Source organism: Macrobrachium nipponense, chromosome 7 (assembly GCF_015104395.2).
Source record: "Macrobrachium nipponense isolate FS-2020 chromosome 7, ASM1510439v2, whole genome shotgun sequence".
NCBI lineage: Eukaryota > Metazoa > Arthropoda > Malacostraca > Decapoda > Palaemonidae > Macrobrachium > Macrobrachium nipponense.
This window is the reverse complement of record NC_061109.1, coordinates 108,937,595-108,943,735: the sequence shown is the minus strand read 5'-3', so window position 1 is coordinate 108,943,735 and position 6,141 is coordinate 108,937,595. Positions and strand designations below refer to the sequence as shown.

The 6,141-nt window shown below is 38.9% G+C and overlaps 1 protein-coding gene across 3 annotated transcripts in view; it reads left to right on the top strand.

Annotated features, from left to right (window-relative positions):
• LOC135217277 (glyoxal reductase-like) overlaps nucleotides 1-6,141 on the top strand; it is a 135,964-nt gene that overhangs the window by 3,966 nt on the left and 125,857 nt on the right. The gene's annotated exons all lie outside the window — the stretch shown is intronic.

Sequence of the window (6,141 nt, the reverse complement as noted above, 5' to 3'; positions counted from 1 at the left end):
AAGATGTCAATCATCTGCATGTAATTTGTTTCCTAAAATCCTTCTATTCTGTCCCTTCCCACCTCCAATGGTGGGATTCAGCTATATATATATCTGACAGGTAAGTTTCATGAACAAAATGTTATTGCCATGATACAATAAAGTTTGTTCATACTTCCCTGGCAGATATATAATAGTAAGTACACCCACCTCCCCTCAGGGGACAGTGGTATGAAAAATCTGAATAGAAAATGGGAATGGTTCCTGATATCCACCTCCCAGCGGCGGAATGGGTACTAACCACCTGGCCGCCCACTGCGTGTGCTGGGAGTGTTTTGAAATTCTGTCGGACGTCGGAGAATACAGCTATATATATATCTGCCAGGTAAGTATGAACAAACTTTATTGTATCATGGACAATAACATATTAATAGGGGTTAGTTTTTCCAGACCTCAGAGTCTCAAGTAGACTCTTCTCGGGCTGGTTATAACCATTGAGGAGTGAGAGATGTGTATTTTTTAGTCTCTTCGCTTTTGCGAAAGACTGTTTGTTTCTCCTTACGACTGTCATTCGTAGTATTTCTGGTTCCTTCCGTCTCCTATGTGATATCTTAGTAGAGTGGTTCTTCTTAAACTAAAGGAGAGGAATTCAAAACAGATAAGTTGAAAAAGGTATAACAACTTTATTCTGTAACTCCATAATAAGAGAGACAGTTCGGTCGGGAGACCGATATGTTTGATCGCTGGTAAAGAACTGACATTCTAAAGCATCACGTCGATAGCGAAACATTAGCTATCTCAGCGATTCATATAAAAACATACGTAGTCCGCCGGCTCGGAAGTTACAAGTTTCCGGCGTAGGTTAACAGGTCAACCGCTTCCCATGGAAGTTTGTTGTGCAAAGTTATCAGTAATGCAAAACGATGAACATATGTAAACAGATTTAAACCAGGCTACTGCCGACAGCGCATAGCGTAATCTAGATCTGCATTGGTCATGTAGGACCCTCCTAATGCCAATGACCTCAGGTCATGGGTTTTTATTTACAGATTCTGTAATACTAAAAATGTATTTATTACATTAGGCTCGGTCAGCTACCATTCAAGCCTTGAATAACAAAAGTTACTTTAAACAGTGTTTTCTTAGGAGCGTCTACAGATGAGATCCATGCCTCACATTTGGAGGCAGGAACCCATTGACCCGACCTGAAAAGGGACAATTGCTGACCTCGCGCTCACGAGAGTCACCACATTGGGGTTGCCAGCCGGAGTAGTTGCCATGTTCACTTTTACTTTTTTCTTATCACTTCTATTCCTTGCGGTCCTATCAAAATATCTATAAGAGTACACTCGACCACTACGTAAACGCATATGCAATATACTGTATAAATGTGTTATAGTAATAGGAAAAATCCCCCAAAAGATACAAAAATACAGATAATTTGATAAAATATTATACGGAGATTCCTGCAAGAAACGATTAGCAAACAACGAGAAGAAAAAAAAAAATAATAATGTGCGAGAACTCGTAGTTGAAGATTGATTCTGTGATGAAGGAAGATTAATATGGTGAACAACTCACCCCCAGAATACTGGACGATCAACTCCTGATGAACAACACTTCACTGAGGAAAAAACCTGAATAGATAAAATGGTACTTAGCTCAGGATTATATGCTGAAGGATTGTTGACATGGGATGACGTCACAGTTCCTGTCGTCTTCGCGTCGGAAGTCGTGATGATTGTCACGGTCTCCTTCCTCGCATGGCTTCCTCTTGCCCTACTCTTTGCGTCCTTGCTAGTGATCGCGGCGTTGTTTCATTTGTGTTTCCTGTGTTTTTCTTCTTTCTGTTGGTGTTCGATGCTGCTCTCGTCCGGTGTTGTATTCTCGGAGATAAGTGACAACAGTCACTCAAACATCGATGTTGATGCTTGTATTCTTCCTCGATGAAGGACATATCTTCGTCTTCATAAAATGTTGCGTTGATTGAAGATCCCGTTTCCTCTGTTTAGAATTGATTTTGTAGGTGGAAGTTGGTTATTGTAGTTCTTCGGTCGGCTGATATGGGTCTTGTTAATCTTATTCTTCGTCTAAAGCTGCCACCAATTTTAGTCTCTTCGCTTTTGCGAAAGACTGTTTGTTTCTCCCCTTACGACTGTCATTCGTAAGTATTTCTGGTTCCTTCCGTCTCCTATGTGATATCTTAGTAGAGTGGTTCTTCTTAAACTAAAGGAGAGGATTCAAACAGATAAGTTGAAAAAAGGTATAACAACTTTATTCTGTAACTCCCATAATAAGAGAGACAGTTCGGTCGGGTAGAGACCGATATGTTTGATCGCTGGTAAAGAACTGACATTCTAAAGCATCACGTCGATAGCGAAACATTAGCTATCTCAGCGATTCATATAAAAACATACGTAGTCCGCCGGCTCGGAAGTTACAAGTTTCCGGCGTAGGTTAACAGGTCAACCGCTTCCCATGGAAGTTGTTGTGCAAAGTTTATCAGTAATGCAAAACGATGACATATGTAAACAGATTTAAACCAGGCTACTGCAGACAGCGCATAGCGTAATCTAGATCTGCATTGGTCACGTAGGACCCTCCTAATGCCAATGACCTCAGGTCATGGGTTTTTATTTACAGATTCTGTAATACTAAAAATGTATTTATTACATATTTCTGGTGATAGAAGTTCACTCTCGACGTGGTTCGAAGGTCATGTAAAGCCGTTAGTCCCGTTGCTGAATAACCACTGGTTCATTGCAACGTAAAAACACCATACAAACAAAACCCGTGCAAAACCATGAAAATAATGAAAATAACAAAAACATAAGAAAAGCAAAAATAGGATCGACCATAAAACTGCCAACCAAGACATAAATAAATAAAATATGTACAGAAATACCACACGGTACAAGCAGGAAGGATGCCCCAACGCGAAACCGATACAATACAAGGGTACGCCGAAATGGCGACTCGCCGCCGCAACGGTCAAGAGACACCTAACAAAACCCTAAATACAGGCAAAACGAAAGGCAAATTCACTCCCTAAATATTGTCAAATGCGGAACCAGTACTTAACTTGGGTGTGAAGAGGCAGACTGACGATCCATAATGAAATATTAACACAAAATAAGATAAAACAACAGACAGCTCTAAACGAGCGTGCAAACGCAAGGTGGCTATCGAAAAGTATGACGTCACAGACGCCTTCAACGGGGTAGCAGGGTGTGACCTATGGGTCAGCTCCCCGTACTTAGGGGCTTTTGATGAGGAAAAGGCTAATTGGAGGGGTTGCTGTGGTAGTGTTTAACACTGCCCCAGGTTTATACTGACACCTTTTATATAGGTGAGCGAGTCAGAGAGTTCTGACATGTCCAATTTAGCAGTTCTCTGGTATTATAGCAATATTTTACTAGAAATAGTGCTAAAGGAGACACATTTCACTGGGCGACACGGCTTCCTCGCCCAGAAATAGATTTTTCCTACATCAAAATCCTCTATATGTACATACCACTGATGCTAAGGATCTACAATTGAAAAACTAGATAACCTGCAGACCACTTTGCACTGTCATGGATTTCGTGAACAAGATTGCATTTAGCTGTACTAGTATGATGGAGAGCCAAAGTATAGTAGAATTTCTCATTAATAAGCTACTGTTCAATACCAGACAGTAAGCAGTCATGACCAAGAAAAGTATGAGCATCACAAGAATATTTGTAGCTTTGATATTTTATTACTTTTAATGAGAGTTCTGAAAAACAGCACTACTGACAGAAGCTGACATACATGAATTTAATTTGGTTTCCTCCATAAAAGGCAGATGATTTGAAAGTGCTCTTTTATAGTGGTGCTGAGAGAGAGAATTATCTCAAACCCATCCTTCGTTAAGGAAGCAGTGGTAATTCAATTTACTGTATACTTGGCTGTACTGAGTACATTTATTATGCAAACATTAGCAGTATTGTACTCTTATTTTGTTGAATGCATAGGGTACTAGCATGCAAAGTTTGGACTAAGTCTCTTGATTCATAATGAAACATAACCTTTTGTAAGGAGACCTGAGGTGAAGTTTTTAACCAAGAACCAAAGCATCAGTCAGTTACACTAGGTTGTGACGCATGAATATTTGGATTGTGAAGAAAAAACTAAAATGTTTTCTCCAATTTGGAAACTTAATTTACAACTTTCAAAGGCCCTCCTGAAGTCAAAGTAGGCCATACCTACCGTACTGATTACTTTTTATCTGCTTGTTGAACATCATATCAAAACAATACTATGAGAGGACTATATTGCATTATTTACCTGCGATCTTAGTTCCCAATGTGTATGCCAAAACATTATTGATAGTACATGGATTAAGCTACTAGATTCCTTGAGGCTGGTGTTTGACAATTTAGCCTTACTACTCACTTTGGCAAATTAACAAGATAATTGTTCTTTGCAGTGGTAACATGTGCACACTCAAACCTTCCAATATGCAACGACTGAAGGTATCAGGATGGAAAGCAAACTTATTGTAGAATCCAGCTACTCAAGTTATTCCTTTAGTGGAAGGTGGAGATAATTTCCAAATCCTTATTGTCACTTAAAAAATTCACGTATTGAAAGACATAAAGGAGGCTTTACACTAGCCAACATGATACCAGTTGACAGCTTACAGTTGCACTATTTCACCAGGTTATCCATAGAGGGTACAAGGTTGACATATATTCTAGCTGGCAACTTTTGTTGTGACAAGTCCCTCTTCATCCTATGCCTAGATATACTGATGGCTAATACCAGTGGTCATGGAGGTGCATCGTATGCCTAGATATACTGCCAGCTAATACCACTGGTCATGTAGGTGGAAGACTTGTGGATGATAATAGAGCACTGAGAACCAAGTTGTTAGGACAGTTTCCTTCTGCAGTTAACAAAAATGGCAACAAAGTTACTTGGGAAACGGTGATATCTGAATTATTTTCTACAAAGCACAGCACAGCATTTCAGAAACCCTCAACTGGGCAGAGGAGAAATGGGAACGGGTACATAATAGAAAACTTCTTACAGGATAAATTAACTGACATTTATTATATCTTGAATCCTGAGACAGTACAGCACCCCAGTTTTCCAGTCTCTAGTTTGGAGTATTTAAGGAAAGTTTCACTCTTCCCAGATTCTGAGTATGCATACCTTCAAGGACTGTGGCCATCTTCAAATATCCCTTCAAACATAGTATTTCTACAGGACCTTGTTGACAGATACAGATTCTTGCTGTGGTTATTTGAAAGTAATGGTAAGAATTCATAGGCTATGTGGTGTAGATTCTTAGGTAGGTGCACAGGCCACTACTTATTCATGACTATCTCCAAAGAGAGCAATCATGTCATAAATCATGGCTCCTCCCTATACCTTTCAATCTTAAGTTTACATGAAGAAGGACAACTTTTCATCCTGTGTTAAGGAATGTAGTAAGGGAATTTAAAAGTACCAAGAGAATTTAGAAGTACAAGGCCGAGAGTAAGTGACCAGTCGCCTTTCATCCTTACTCCTCAGGTAGTTTTTCCACAACATTTGGTAAAATAGCCATCATTTTTATATACTCTACTCTTATCAATGATTTGAAGAGTGATGAAACAGTAAAATTAGGAGACAGGCATTATAGTATTGGACATTACCTCCAGTCCAGAGAACCTGCAGCTTCCTAGCTAAATAGTAACTTGCCATCAGACTCAACCAATTTACGCATTCTACATACTGTTTCATGCAAATGTCACCTTTATTTACAAATTATGTGAACAACCACCAGAATTTTTTTTTTTAACAATGCCCTGTCAGTTCCTGAAGATCTTAAAGATATACTACTGAATATGCTATTGCTAGTCAGATAGATTGGTTACTGTCCTGCAATTGTTCCTACAGGCTGAAACATTAAATGTCATTAAAATGGAGTACGGGGCTTAATAGTACATTTGACTTATGAGAAAATTTCTTGGGACTGAATTCTTTAAATTATTTTTGCCTAACACTGCTCCAATTCAAGCAAAATGGCATAGCTAAGCTATAATTTGTATTTAAATGCAAATTATTTACCTTTGAAACATTTTTTTTTTTTTATTCATAATGTTATCGGTCTATAGAGTTTACAATTAATAACAAAATACAGCTACTTTCTTC